Raw genomic sequence first — 16634 nt, forward strand, 5'->3', positions numbered from 1 at the left:
TACTAAAGAAATGGAAACACAGGTGGTACACAGAGAGTCAAAGTTGGTCTGGGGGGGCAGTCACACTCTCTATTCAGGACACAAGAGATCTCAGTGACTGCACCTGCACCTGCACCAAGTCTTAGTTTCCTTATCTCTGAAATGAGGATTGATAATTTCTATTCAGCCACCCCCCTAGACATTGTGAGGATAAGTGAGACAATAGAATTATGCTTGCTATTTGCTGATTGTATTTACTAAATTCTAACATGGGGCTACATTCTTCACATACTTTATTCCATCCTTATAACAGTATTATGTGATAGGTGTTATTAATCTTCCTATTCTACAGGAAGGCAAACTGAGATTCAGAAAGAGCTGAAGTAACTTGACCCACATCACATAGATTAAAAGAGACAAAGCCAGAATCTAAACTTAGGTCTCCCGGACACCAAAATCCATGCCCTTCACCACCCCAGTTGTGTATATGAGTGTGAGCTCTGCAGACTGCAAAGCCTGATAAAAAGAACAGCATCCATAGCACAACACAAGCTCCATGATGGAGGGACTTGCCCACTTTGTCATTGTGTCCCCAGAGCACATAGAAAAGCCTCTAACACACTCTTGATGCTCACTAAATGTGTGTGTGAGAGAGAGAGACAGAGACAGAGACAGAGGAGGAGGGTAAAAGCAAGAGAAGGAAAGAAAGAGAGAAAGGAGAGAAAGAAAGGAAAGAATAAAAGGAAAGAGCAATAGATGGGAGGAAAGAGGGAGGGAACAAAAACAGTCCTTGGGAAGACAGAAGTTAGCGTATTCTAGTTATGAAAATAGAAGATCAGGAGAAACAGACTTGCTGTGTATATGTCAGGAGCTGGAGTAAAAGCAGATGCTATCAGTACAGGAGAATAGAGGGGAGGGCCAGTTTTAAACGCTGACAGGTTGGTTCATCTTGTGCATGGGCTTGTTCTGTGCCAGAAAAGGCAAGCCATCAGAAATGTCCCATGGAGGAATGAGGAGAAATGAATGCAAACAACAGTACACTTTCACCGATAGGAGATCTTCAGAAACATCAGTAATAATGCATATTTTGAAGACTCTTTGAAAACTCTTTTCATACTAGTATAATATATATCAATACACATATGTCTATCTTCTAGTATTATAGATTCAAAGTTCAGATCATTGTAAGATAATCTTGTTCTAAGCAAGAACAGAAACAAAATATATATAAATAAATGCAAATATTAAAGAACTAAATATTTCTATATGGTAAAATATATCATAAAGTTAAAAAAATAAAGAGGCTGGGAAAAATTTATGTAAGATATTTATGCAAGACAAAGGACAGCATTAATATCCAGAATATGAATAGTGATCCTGTGAATCAATAAAGAATAGACAAATAACTTCTTAGAAACATGTGAAGAAAATATGAATAGACATTTCATAGAAAAAAATACAAAAGTCCAGTAAATATTTGAAGAGAACCTAAGCTCTCCAAAAGTTGAGGAATTGTAAAATAAACAATAAGATTAGCAAAAGTTTTAGATAATTTGGCAATACTCATCAAAATTAAAAGCAGACAGACCTTTTGACTCAGTAATCCATTTCTTGGACTCTCTATCTTGAAATACTTAAACACGTGCATAAAAATGTGATACAATAGCAACGTAATAATAGTGAAAAACTGGAGCAACCTAAATATTCATCACTTAGGAAAATGTTTAAATAAATTGTGGTACATTAATTTGTGGGATTTTTTCCAAAAGTATGAAATAGACCTAGGTTCACTAACAAAAATATCTCCAAGATGTATTATTGGTTAAAAACAAGCAAGTTGGGATCCCTGGGTGGCGCAGCAGTTTAGCGCCTGCCTTTGGCCCAGGGCGTGATCCTGGAGACCCGGGATCGAATCCCGCGTCGGGCTCCCGGTGCATGGAGCCTGCTTCTCCCTCTGCCTGTGTCTCTGCCTCTCTCTCATCTCTCTCTGTGTGACTATCATAAATAAATAAATAAAAATAAAAAAATTAAAAAAAAAAACAAGCAAGTTACAGAAAAAAAAAATATATATATAATATGATGCCACTTATATTAAAAAATAAGAATACACACACAATGTCTAAATATATGGTCAAATGCATAGAAGAACTAGAAAAATGTACTGTACACTAATGACAGTAGCTCTGAGGAGTATAGTGGAAGCAGGAAAAGTTGAAGGAAAACATTCACTGTTTGCTATATATGCTTATACATGGCTGAAATTATCCATTTATTACTAACATAATTTGTCCTTTAAAAAGACAGAAACACACAAATTTTGATTTCTCTGAGGACTCCTGAACCTACATCATCCCCTATCAGAGATTTTTTGCCTTTTGTTTAACTGTTCCTTTATTCCTCTCAGGAGTTAAAACTACCACATATTTTGTTATGCACACATTCAGACATTCACACCCACTAACATAATTCAGTTGGAGACAAGGAATCATGGAATGTCAGAAACTCCAGAGACCCTGGAGGTGATCTTATCCAATCCTTTTGTTTTAGCTATAAGACACCAGTGGTAGTTAATTTTGTCAGTTGACTAGACTACAGGATGCCGTGTTATCTGGGTAAATGTTATGTTTGACTACGCCTTTGAGAGTGTTTCTTGAAGATACCAGCATTTGAATTGGGGAACTGGTAAAGCAGATGGGCCTCCCCAAAATTGATAGGCATTCTCCAATCCACGGAGGGCCTGAATAGAACAAAAACATGAAGAGGGTCCGTTTGCTCTCCACCTGACTGCTTGAGAAGGACATCAATTTTCTGCCCTTGGTGCTCCTGGTTCTCTGGACTTCAGACTCAGACTGGAATGCACACCATTGGCTCTCTGGCCTTCAGATTACAGCACTGCCTTTCCTGAGTCTCCAGACTGCAGGACTTCTTAGCCTTGTTTTCATCACATGAGCCAATGCCTTATAATAAATCACAGTGTGTGTGTGTGTGTGTGTGTGTGTGTGTGTCCTATTGGTTCTGTTTCTCTGGAGAATCCTGACAAATACAGCACCTAAAGTGGAGGAATGCCCAAAGGCTTGTTTAATGTCTCACAATAAAGAATAGCAGGGCAAGAACTTGGTTCTAACTCTTTTGACTCAAAGTCCAAAGTCTTTCTAGGACACTCCAGGTGGAATGAGAGCCTGGAGGCCACCAGTGGTCTCAAGGGTTGCATCTCACCGCTCCATGAATATTGCCCACTACCTAATGCCTAAGCACGTGGGGTCTGAGGCCACCAACTGCAGAGGCTTTTCAAATACATCATGATTTACACAAACCTGTGCTAAATAACCTGGAGCTGCTCCACTGTGAAAATTCCCTAAGTGTTCAATAGCCCTTGAAGTTTCTCATTTCTGACTTGAAGTGTCAGAAGTGTAGCTGAGAGGCTGCCCATCACAGAAGCAGAGAGAAGACATATCTAGACCCTTCTCACACCTATGTGTTGCAAATATTTCAAGCTCTCCCCACACTTCTCAGCCTTTGTTCTTAAAAATACCATTTCACCATCAGCAAGGTGTTTATTGGAAGTGTTTATAATTGCTGAGCCTTATTTAAAATACTTTATTTAATTTACCTTCAGTGGTGATTTGGTTAGCAGTAATTGCTGCTGGAGGTGAGCCTCTCCCCATAATTATTCCACTTTAGGTTTACCTCCCTCTATGAAACAGAGCCATTACTAAAAGGCCATAGTGTAAATCTCATCTCTGTAACTTGAATTTTATTTTAAAGGCTCTAATGGAATTCTTTATTTTTAAAAAATATTTTATTTATTTATTTGTCCATAATAGACATAGAAAAAGAGGCAGAGACATAGCTTTGCGGGACCCTGATGCAGAATTCGATCCCAGGACCCTGGAATCACAACCAGAGCCAAAGGCAGACACTCAACCACTGAGCCACCCAGGCGTCCCTATACTTTTATTCTTAAAATATATATCAGAACATCCACAAAATATATCATTAATAATTTTATATTACTTAAATGTTGAATAATGGTATTTTGAATATACAAGATTAAATAAAATGTTATTAAAATAAATTTTCCGTTTCCTGTTACTTTTTTTTAGTGTGGCTACTAGAATATTAAAAATGTGACATGTGGCTTTCATCATACTTGTATAGTATTGGTCTAAATAATTAGTTTATATCCTGGGATTTTTTTTTTTTCAAGCCAGTTTTCTTAAGGGAAAAAATCCATCTATTCTCAGAATATAAGTATAACTTGCAAAAAAAAAAAAAAAGTATAACTTGCAGTTGTGGGTAGCAGTGGGCTTTTAAAGGGAGCGTTTAACCTTTGATCAATAGAATGTTTATATAATCTATTCAGATGCAGTGTCTTATGAATTGACTCTTGACCCCAAGGAGTTCACAGTCAAGAAGATGGATTAGGCCATCATGCACATGATTAATTAAAAATTCCAGCCTTCTCCATTGCCCCCAAATCTTAAAAGAATTATAACAGTTCAAATGTCTAAATATTTAGGTAGAAATGTCTAGGTAGAAAGATTGCAAAACTTCACGCTGAAACCACAAATGTCTATGTGAGATTTAGAAGTTACCCAGGATTGCTGTGGAATTTATAGTCCCCCAAATAAAAATCTATAATGAAGTCATAAAACATTCTTTCAAAATTGTATTTTCATGACTTTTTCTAAGAGGATAAAGTCTCCCTTTTATTGCCATGTGACTTGTATAGCGGTAAAGGACAAGTTGACTCAATAACTTGTCACTCTACCAAATCCACACCAAAGAGTATAATGAAATGGAATTCAAATGTGCATTCATGAAGGCCTATGGAAAATGTATTTCAATAAATGGTTCTGGGAAAACTGGACAGCTATGTGCTGAAGAATGAAACTAGACTCTTTCTTATACCATATACAAAAATAAACTCAAAATGGATTAAAGATTTAAATATAAGATCTGAATCCATAAGACTGCTAGAAGAAAACATAGGTAGTAAGCTCTTTGACATTTGTCTTAGAGATATTTTTTGGATCTGTTTCCTTAAGTAAGGACAACAAAAGGAAAAAAAAGACATCAAACCAAAAAGCTTTTCCACAGTGTAGAAATCATCAACAAGATGAAAAAGCAACCTAATGAATGGGAGAAGATACTTGCAAATGATATATCCCATAAGGGGTTAAATTACAAAATATATTAAAACTCAATACCAAAAAACAATCCTGTTTAAAAAATATGTAAAAGAAAAAAAATATGTAAAAGATCCAAATGGACATTTTTCTAAGGAAGACATCCAAACAGCCAATGGGCACATGAAAAAATTCTCAACATCGCTAACCATCAGAGAAATGCAAACCAAAACCACTATGAGGTAAACCTCACATCAGTCAGAATGGCAAGAATCAAGAAGATGAGCAATAGTAAGTGTTGCTGAGAATGTGGAGAAAAGGGAACCCTGTGCACTGTTAGTGGAGATGCAAACTGATGCAGCTGTGTGGAAAAAAGTATGGAGGCTTCTCAAAAATTAAAAATAGAAGTACTCTAGGAGCACCTCGGTGGTTTCCTCAGTTAAGCATCTGCCTTTGGCTCAGGTCATGGTCCCAGGGTCCTGGGATCAAGCCCCATGAGGGCTCCCTGCTCAGCGGGGAGTCTGCCTCTCCTCCCTTTACCCCTCTTCCTGCTCATGCTCTCTCTCTCAAGTAATAAATAATATATTTTTTAAAAATAGAACTAAGGGCAGCCCTGGTAGCTCAGCAGTTTAGCGAGCCTTCAGCCCAGGGCATGATCCTGGAGACCTGGAATCGAGTCGCACGTCAGGTTCCCTGCATGGAGCCTGCTTCTCCCCCTGTCTCTCTCTCTCTCTCTCTCTCTCTCTCTCTCTCTCTCTATATATATATATATATATATATATATATATATATATATATATATATATATATCTGTCTCTCTCTGTCTCTTTCTCTCATTAATAAATAAATAAAATCTAAAAAAACAAAATAGAACTACCCTATGAACCAGTAATTCCACTTCCAAGTATTTAACAAAGGAAAATGAAAGCACTAATTCAGAACGATACATGCACACCTGTGTTCAGCACAAAATTATTTACAATAGCCAAGATATGTAAGGAACCTAAATGTCCATCAATAGATGAATGTATAAAGATGAGATACATGTATAGACACACACAGTGGAATACCAGACATAAGAAAAGAATGAAAGCTTGCCATTTGTGACAACATGGATGGACCAGGAGAGTATTTTGCTAGTGAAACAAGTCAGATGGAAAAAGACAAATACTGTATGACTTCACTCACATGTATTACCTAAAAGATAAAATGAACAAATAAAACAGAAACAAACTCACAGAGAATTAATGGTTACCAGAAAGGAGGGGATTAAAGAGATAGATATAATAGATAAGGAGGATTAAGAAGTACAGTTTTTCAGTTATACAATAAATAAGACCCAGGGTTGTAATATGCACCATAGGAAATATAGTCAGTAACATTGTTACAACTCTGTATAATGACAGATGGTAATTAGACTTATTGTGATGACCAATTCTTATGTATAAAAATACTGAATCACTATGTTGTACACCTGAAAGAAAATATTGTACATTAATTATTCTTCAATTTTAAAAAAGTACCCAATGAAAAACATTTGCCTTTCTTCCCCTCAGGTACAGTCAATAAAGATAACCATTGCAAACATGCAATTGTCTTATATACAATTGTCTTATAATTGTCCATGTGTACATATAGATGGAAATAAATGCTCCCCATATGTTCATGTGTATAAGTATTTATGCATGCATTTATATATCCATTTTAAGCACTATGGAACACTCATATAATATTCTATACCTTGAAATTATTCACTTAATAATATGCCTTAGAAATCTTTTCATATTATCATACAGAGCTACCATTCTTTTGAATGACTACATGTCTCTCCCTCTATTGATGTGTCACATATATGTAACCAGCATCCTATTTGGGGGTATTTAAATTATTTACAGATTTTTTTCTCCAGTATAAACAGTGAGGCAAGGAACACCCTTGAGTACACGTACAAATACGCATGTTGGATAAATTTCTGGAATGAGAACTCTTGGGTTCAATGATACATGTGTTTTAAATTTTGAGATATACTGCCAAATTGCCCACCTGAGAGGCCTTACAATTTATATCCTCATCAACAGTGTAGGGAAGAAAAAAAAGCATTTTATTTAAGGTGCATGTATTGGTGTCAGATAAAGAGGTAGTTTTATATAGAGTATAAATAATGTCTAGAAAAATCAATGCAAGGTTACATTACATAAAAAGCAGCTGAATTTAGTGTTTCACTCATCACTTACAGTTGGTAAGAAGGAACTTGAAACTATACATTAAATACCATTAAAAATAAATACCTTCTTATTTAAAGGAAGATATCAAAATGTTAAGACAGAAAGAAGAAAATGCAAAATTCAGAAAAAGCACATGGAGTGAAAGGACAGGGATAAAATAAAGAGACACACAGAAAGATGTCACACAATAAGATTGGCACAGGAAAAAGCAAATTTGAGAGACTCAGTGAAAATGAAGATTGGGTTTTTCTACCAAGCATATACCCCTTTTGTACCTTTTTCTGACTATGCAAGCAACCTAAACATCCATCCACACATGACAGATAAAGATGTGGCACATATCACAAATGTGTCCTACTTTGTATTCTTGGGTGTGGTGGTTGCACTGTTTGCCCTAATCCTTCCATCTTCTCTTCATCCATACCTTTGTTACAGCCTCATCATAGGCAGAGTGTACTTCTCCACCCCTTGATTTGGGATACATCTGCTTTATTTAGCCAATGGTTTATATGTCAAAGCACCAGTGGGCCAGTTCTGAGCCTAGGCTTTAAGAGGCCTCTTATATTTCTGCTTGTTCCCTTGTGCATATGCCATTTCATTGAGGAAAAACTTGTCCTGGGTAGCCTGCTGGTCAAAGCAGGATGAGAGACTTGTGTCTCTGAACCCTCAGACCTACAGTTGTCAAGCAGAGCCACGTCAGCTGAGCCCAGCCTAAGTCAGCCAACTCCAGCAGACTGCAGGTATGGGAGTTAGTCAGCCAAGATCAGCAGAGCTGTTCCAGCCAAGCCCAACCAAGACGGTCAACTCTCACTCAACTGTATGAATAATGATAAAGGATTATTATGGTAATCCATGGAGTTTTCAGGTAGTTTGTTACATGATAATAATTGAATAATGAACACATTTAGGCCATTAAAGAGAATGGTTTTGGCTTAAGTCCTCAACATTCTCCCTTCACTGAACAAATATGTATTAAGCAGCCCCCCATCATGTATTCAGCAATGAATTCTGAGGATAAAAGGAAGAATAAGTAGATCAGGGCCCTGCTCTTCTAGACTTTTGTCTAGTGAAGGCAAGACAAGGAGTAAAGAAATAAATAATGAGAACAAGCAACAGATGCTAATATATCATAATACGATTTATAAAATGACTGGCTGGCTGCTTTAGATTATTTGGACAGTGAGGGTCTCTTTGAAGTGACATTTCAGTTTGCATTTGGCTGACTAGATGGAACCAGTTTTAATTTCCAGAAGCAGGATACTCCAGCCAGAGGGAACAGCTAGTGCAATAGCTCTGAGTGGGAAAGAACTTCATGCCTTCAAGAAACAGAAAGGAAGCCTGTAGGGCTGAAGACATCTTGCTCCTTTTAGATAGTTAGTACTTCTTTGTAATTGGAAAAATGTGCTTGCCTAAGTTGGCAAGAGGCCCATGTCGATTGTAATTTCACTATTCCAAAGGCCTAATTATCTTTAATAAACTTGGCTTGAACTTCAAATAAAAATGAAAATCCAACCTCTCTCTGTTCTCATTTAAAACAGACATCCGCTGCTGATTCCAATCTTCACTAATAAATGAGCACAAATGAAGTACAGCGACTAACACTGAGCTAATGGCCAAGAGGGGATGCAGGCCAGGCTTCTATCACCAGGTTCAATGCTGAGAGAAGGAACATAGTAACAACAGATTTTCAGATTTGTCAGCTCCATGGTTTTGCTCTTTCAAATTGACTTTTAATTTGGTAGAAGAGTTCTGTGTCTAAATGAACCAGAGTTCGCCTTCTGACATACAAACAGATCTAAGCGGTACCCAGAAGAAGTGCTATTTTAGGTTGGAGTGAAGCTTGAGGACTTTAGTGATTGCGGTTGCCTTTTAAAGAGAGCATGATTTCTTCTCAGGAATGAGCTTCTCATTTAAATATTAGAAAAGAGGACACAGTTTACCTAGTGGTACTTCACTCATTATTTTGTTACCTTGTTTGGATTATTTAACCTCTGTGAGCTTCAGATTTATGATGTGATGATAGTAATGACTACACAGACACATGGGTTAAAAGAAAGGGTTAAATAAAATACTATGATTCTAAGTCTTGTATAAACCCTGAAGGGCCGTTTAAGTATGAGATATCTTAATCATTGAAGGTATCATGCCCTCCCTCCCCGCCCTACCGAGAGACTTGTTTACTCTCTATCCCCATTGGACAGGAAACCTGCAGTGTAATATTTTGATGCATAAACATAACATTTTGAAATAAACATGGCATATACTGATATTGTCCAAGTGATAATCAACACTATTTTATGGCTATTAATGAAAGAAAAGAAAAATCTTCTGCGGGCCTAAGTAGAAACATAGTAAAGGGGTTTCTTCCCTAAATATTCTGGTATGGAAGCTCTGATTGCATCTCATTATACATCAGCCACGATGAGCCTAAAATATGCAAAGTGCAGCATTTATCTTTGGACTATATTTACATTTTGTTTATATGATGGTCTGACATATGAGCCCAAAATAAATATTTTAGAAATCTCCTCAATGTCTCAAAATTCTTTAATTGATCCTTTTCTAGCTAGTCATGTTTTTCAGTATTAAACTTTCAACACCTGAGTTATAATTAGCAGCACACACACTGTTCTTATGAGGAAAGGCAGTTAGCTTCCCCAAACCCAAATGGTTAGTCCTAATAGCTCCTAATATATGATCCTGGCTGTTGCTGGTGTTCAGAAGTTGTGATCTAGAGCTTATTCCTACTGTTGGTGGTATCACTAAGACCAAACCATATGCCTTAGCCTTTGGCTTCCAGGTTCCTTTCACTGGCTTACCCTAAGAAATTAGTACCAATGGTGCCAACCAATTTAAAAATGTATGACATCAAAATCTCATTCTAAATGAAGTTTTCCTGTAGAAATATGTTCTTCCTATGCTGATGGTTGACATCGTGTAGCCAACCATCTGGTTAAACATGTGTCTCAGCACACCTAAGGTAGAGAGAACTGTATCCAATATCTAGATTTACCAATCAATAAATGTAAGACTAATGGTGTTTCACATTAGATAAGGATTTTCTTCTTCACCAGATTTGTCATAAGACTCCTATAGTGAGCTTTCTTGGGCCATGTGAAATGCTATCCAGTTTATGAAAAATTAATTGACAGGGTGCTTTTTGAGAGAGAATGTATTCAATGCATAAGGTATTGCACCATAGAAATTGTGCCTCCTGATTTTTTTTTAATGTTTTTTTTTTAAATTATTTATGATAGTCACACACAGAGAGAGAGAGAGAGAGAGAGAGAGGGAGAGAGAGAGAGGCAGAGGGAGAAGCAGGCTCCATGCACCGGGAGCCCGACGTGGGATTCAATCCCGGGTCTCCAGGATCGCGCCCTGGGCCAAAGGCAGGAGCTAAACCACTGCTCCACCCAGGGATCCCCCTCCTGATTTTTTTTTAATAAGGCTTGTCTGTCTGGAGTGTGTCAGAGCAGGTGTTGGAGGAGGTTATATTATGCACGCAGTAGATAATTTGATAAATACATGTTAAATGAATGAAAAAACAAGTGGGCTACTGGATGCATAGGTGGGGAGTTCCTACTTATTCTTCTGCCCAAAGTGATCTCCATGTTCTTTCCTTCTTAATGAAACTCCATTCATTCTCTGAGACCTGAAAGTAATAGCTGCCTATCCCAAAGAGAATCCTGTTCCATCCTCCAGACTCTCTCCTCTGCTTGGGTCCCACCTCTATGCAGGGATGGGAACAGTAATAGAAGTAATAAAGGGGGAGAAAGAAAAGGTAGATTTACCAAGCATTCACTACTACAAGACCCTGGGCTGATTCTTTCATACTCATTATTTTACTGAATCTTTATAAGAGTAATTGTTATTGCTTTGTAGATGATGAGCCAGAGGCTTTAAAGGAATATTTAAATTACCTGGAATTACCCAGCTAGTAAATGGCAGAAGGTGAAATTTGAAACCAGGGCCAAACTCAATGTGAAGCTAAAACACAAAGCCTCCACCCTTGCTGCCACATCATACTTTATTAGATTTATTAGACTTTATTGTGTCTCCATCTCTCCTACCACCATCTTGAGGGTAGGCAAGTGTCCTCATAGTTCCAAAGTTTGCCTAGTACTAGGTATTTAGTACATGTTTATTAACTGGATAAGAGAAGATGATATATTTTCTAGAGTAGGAACAGGTTCATGGTGATCTCAACTGGGCCTCTGTGGGCAATTTTGGAGGTGGCCAGTGGAAACCAGGTTGGGGTCTGACCCAAATGAACCTGCCAATCCCAATATAGGGTGGGAGTCAGGCAAGTGTCATTTTAGTGTGAAATCAGACTGGTTCCAGGATCAAGAGGCCCTTCTGGCCTGGTCATTTCACAATTTCTTTACCATACTTCCAGGTGCCTGATGTATTTAGTTGGATGTTTACATAGCAGAGTTTACTCAAGCAGACAAAGAGTGAGTATGCCCTTTCTGTGGCAAGCAGGTGAGCTTATTGAGACTGACACAAGTCAGATTTGATCTAAGTGGCTCTTTCATCTCTTGGTGGCACTTTGAAAAGCCTTATTTACTCAAGATGAACCCTGGCTTTCAACCACAATGGGAGCACATCCCTCAATTCACTCTCAATGAACACCGGGGATAGCTCAATCCCACTCACACCCCTGCTTGTCCTTGTCAAAGCCAGCTCAAGACAGCCACCGCCATCTATTCATTGCATTTCTTGGTCCTATACACTCCCCAAGACATCCCTTCTCTCTTAATAGTCAAGAAATGTACATGCACTCTTCAGGTAGCACTGTAAATAAGGGTGACTGCAATAAGGGACAACAATGTGTCTGCACATGTCTTGTGACTTATCAAATGACCTTCTATTATTTAATTACACTTTCCCCATATATGTATACCATATTTTCTCTTGGAGGAAAAACCCTTAACTCCACTTAAGTCTTTCATGTTTAGAGGATAAGAAGGGTGCTGGATGTCACTAAAGTCTTTTTTTTAAAGTTATTTATTTATTTATTTATTTATTTATTTATTTATTTATTTATTTATGATGGGGAGAGAGAGAGAGCAACAGAGACACAGGCAGAGGGAGAAGCAGGCTCCATGCAGGGAGCCTGATGTGGGACTGGATCCCGGGACTCCAGGATCAGGCCCTGAGCCAAAGGCAGGTGCTAAACCGCTGAGCCACCCAGGGATTGCCCCTAAAGTCTTTTATTTTTAAGAAAAGGCACTTAGCACCTACTAAACATTTGTTAGTGGGCTAAGAACAGGACTATAGAGATGACTAGGACAGTATCCCTGCTCCCAGGGCCTGTTGCTTTATAGGAGAGTCTAAAAAAAAAAAAAAAAAAAAAAAAAAAGCAGCAGCAGCAGCACAAATTTATTGGAATGAGAAAAGTGCTAGAATTGCACACACCCACTGCTAGAGTTGATGAATCATTGAATCGTCCAAGTTGGCATACCAGGGATACTTTCTTAGTATAGGAAATACAACTGAATGCCCATCACATTCCAGGCACAGGGGATGTGACAACCAGTGCAACAGTGTCCCTGACTTTGAGAAGTTTACAGTCTAGTGCACAGAAAGATGAGTGAACAGATCATTACACTTTAACCCAGCAGAAGCTGCAAAAAAGCTATGATCCTTTGAGACTTGGACCACTGAATTATAACATCCTCCCACTCCAGCCCCACCATGTCATTGTCGCATGCTTGTGCTGGTAATTCCTTCCCACCCATCGGAGATTTGGATACCTGACTCATGGACTTCCACTATATCCCAACCTCTGCGTTTTATGTAGCAACCTACCTACCACCCTGCCTCTCAGTTTCTAACATCCTCATCTCTCTCTTCCATTTCCCCCCTGACACCTGCTCACAGGGCACAGACTGGGCCCTCAAAACCTCTCCATGGCTATAAGCCTGGATTCCAGCCTCAGTATGACTATAAACCCTTCTCCTTCCTGATATTTTATTTGACTATAGCCTCTAAGAGTCTTCACTGAGTACTCCTAAGGACCTCTGGCTATGTGAGCAGAAGGATGACCTAAGAACATCATCCAGCCATTTTAGCACAAATGATCTTGCTGCCTTTCCCTGACAAGGCACTTAACTGGATATATGGTGGGCAGCCATCCATTCTCAGTGGACCTTTACTGAGCATCTACTAAGTGCCAGGCACAGTGATGGACCAGACAGGCAGAATCAATGGAGCTCAGATCTCATAATCTGTGCGTGGCCAACCATCTGAATCTATTATCCAGAGGTCACTTCATAAGAAACAGTTCTTGTTGTTGAGAGTTAAATATACTTGCTTTCTGCTCAATTCTCCCTAAGCTCCAGAAAGAGGAAAACCATGATCTGTCCTGTTATGACTCTGATTTGTTTGATTTCTTTCTATTAAGAACTGCTGGGGTAAACTGTCTGAGAAATATCTTTGCAGGCACCATCTACGTTAGGTAGGTCCTTCTTTACTTGTTTATATCAATTTTCCATACCTCATACTTTGTACATAACTCCCTACATCCCAATGGACTTATAGGGCTTACCCCAACACTAGAGATGGGGGTCCAGGGAAGCCAGGCTAACCAGGAAAGCCCAGCATTAGCACATGATCTGGAGAGTGGGTAATATTAAGGCACTAAATAATTATTCCAAAGTAAAAGGAAAAGTAGTTCATTTTTATGTCATTCTTTAGAAGAGGATCAGTGGAAGAAATGGGTCTGAATATATGTATGAGCTCCCTTATCAGGATAGTGTAACAGTCAGAGTGGCCTATTAAAGATTTTGATCAAGCCAAGCATGTGTCTAGTCAAACCCTACAACCTTCTCCTATCTCCAGGATTAAGTCCCACTCTTGAGCATGGCCTACTAGGCTCTATGTGATCTAGCCCTTGCCTGCCTCCTTCTTAATCACTAGATATCTCCACTAATGGTAGCCTTCTGGTCTCTCTCACAGGATCAAGTTCATTTTTGTCTTCATACACTCTGAATTTGTTTTTTCCCTGCTTGGAACTCCTTTTCCCCAGATCCTTCTATTTCTGGCTCCTTCCAGAAATAGGTCTCATCACCCAATATAGTTGCTCCTTGCCTCTGATTCCCCATTGTGTCATCTAGTGTCTTCCAATGCTTGGCTTGTACCACATTGAAATTACCTTTTGACTACCTATTTCAATTAATTTATTACCTTCATTCTACCCCCACTTAAATTATAAGCCCTTTGGGAGCAGAGATCTGGCTTATCTTGGTCATTACTGAATAATAAGAGCCTAAAATGATCTCTGGGACATAGTTGACACTCAGTACATATTTTTGGAATAAGTGAGTTTGGAAAAGATGAGTAAGTTTTCCAACAAAAAGCCTTCCCATGCCACAGCATTTAATCCATACATATATGTAGTTTATGGAGTAATTAATCAAAAACTTTGCTTATCATGCACTACCAATGGCAGGCCAATATGGAACGCTCACAACACTAATGAACATTAGTCTTCCTAGGCAACATCCAGACACTTTTTTGGCTCAAGTGATTCTGAGGTACAATTAGGTGGGGTGAATACCACCAGCTACCCTATGGTCTCCAATAACAAATGAATATAGTACTGGGGGAGTCCCCAGGAGGGCAGAAACTGGCGGGGCCCCTCTTCTTTGGGCTGCACACAGATCATTAGGTGACTGTTTTCTACAGAGAACAACGTAATTTACCCAAGGATGGTGGTGAAGGAACAATGAAGAACGATTCCACTGTTAAGAAGCTAAAGAACGGTTGATGTTGCCAGAAAGGAAACAGTGTTTTTTCATAGTGGTCCAGAGTTTGAAATACCCAGTCTTCAGCCAAATGTTCAGGCAGATCATGATTTTTATGGGGTTAGTTGTGCAACCCTGGAGGGAAAAGCACCGTATGAAGACACACGTATGCATTTCAATGATGTGCGCAAGGCACAACACACATGAACCTTGGATGAGCTAAGTTTTTATTTGCCTGTTACATGTGGCTGCAGACACCAAAGCCTGCCTCTCAAATCCACTCTGCATTTTACATTTTTTTATACTAGCTAATGTAAACATACCTTAAGGGATCATAAATGCTTGGATTAACATCAGCCAAGATATCTTGAGCACATATAAATTCAAATGGCTGCGTTGATTACATTTCCACTCAGATAGTCAGAGACCTGACACATTAAAGGAGACAAGGATTTAGAAAAGAAAGAAAGAAAGAAAAAACAAACCTGCCCCTAGGATTTGTTATAGTGTCTGAAAAATAGTACCTGGATTTTGAAAAAATTTACTAGCATTGGACTTACTATGTGCCAGGCAATTTAGATGCATGATCTTGTTTAATCTTCACAGTGACCCCAGGAAGTGTTTTATCAGCAAGGATATAGTCAAGGCACAGATTCTGCCCAAGATCACACAGCTGGTGATGCTTATGCAGACACCAGACCAGGCAGTCTGAACAAAGAGCTGATACTCTTAGTGACTCTACCCCACTGCCTCCTCAAATCTCAGACCATCTTTTGTCACCTGCAGGTTCACAAACACCTGTATACTCTGTATCTCAGAGTATCACTAGTGACTGCTTCCTATAGCCAAAGCAACACCATTGTTATTATTCTTTGCAAAAATCAGCAGATGCAAGCTTAGCCTCACGATAATGTAATTCTTGTCTTTAGACAGGAAGGTGGCAGGCCAGCCCAAGGGAAATGTGCACTTCTCCATTCATTTACTCACCCAATGCCTAATATGTACAAAATACTAAATGCCAACAATGTCATGGTGAAGAAGCAAGTTTACATTCTAACATCTAATATGTGCCAATCCAATGATAAATTAATGTATTAAAACTGTGATAAATGGGATAAAAGGAAAGCTATGGCACAGGGGCTTCTGAGCCTGCCCGGGAATTTGTAGGTGCCTCCCAGACAGCTGAGACCTGAAAGCAAAAAGAGGTGGTGCTGAGAGTCAGGGTGTAAGCACAGGGTACAAGCAAGAGACAACAGCCCAAGGACAGGTCCTCGGGCGGGGCCAGAAGCCCAACCTGTTCCAAGACTAAAGGAAGGTGGGATGGCCCTAGTGTTAGGGGAGAAATCAAGAGAAGGAGAGGTCAGAGCTGAGAGGGAGCTAGACACCCAGCCCGGCTCACTGGTCTCTGCTGCCAACCATTCTCAGCACTTTTCCCTGGTTCATCCTAGGCTTCCAAGCACCCTAGAAGGTAGGCACTATTATGACCCTTTTTCTACAGATGAGAAAAATGTTATCCAGAAGGAGTCAGTCAATTTTGCCTGTGGTCGCACAGC

Source organism: Vulpes vulpes, chromosome 9 (assembly GCF_048418805.1).
Source record: "Vulpes vulpes isolate BD-2025 chromosome 9, VulVul3, whole genome shotgun sequence".
Taxonomy (NCBI): Eukaryota; Metazoa; Chordata; class Mammalia; order Carnivora; family Canidae; genus Vulpes; species Vulpes vulpes.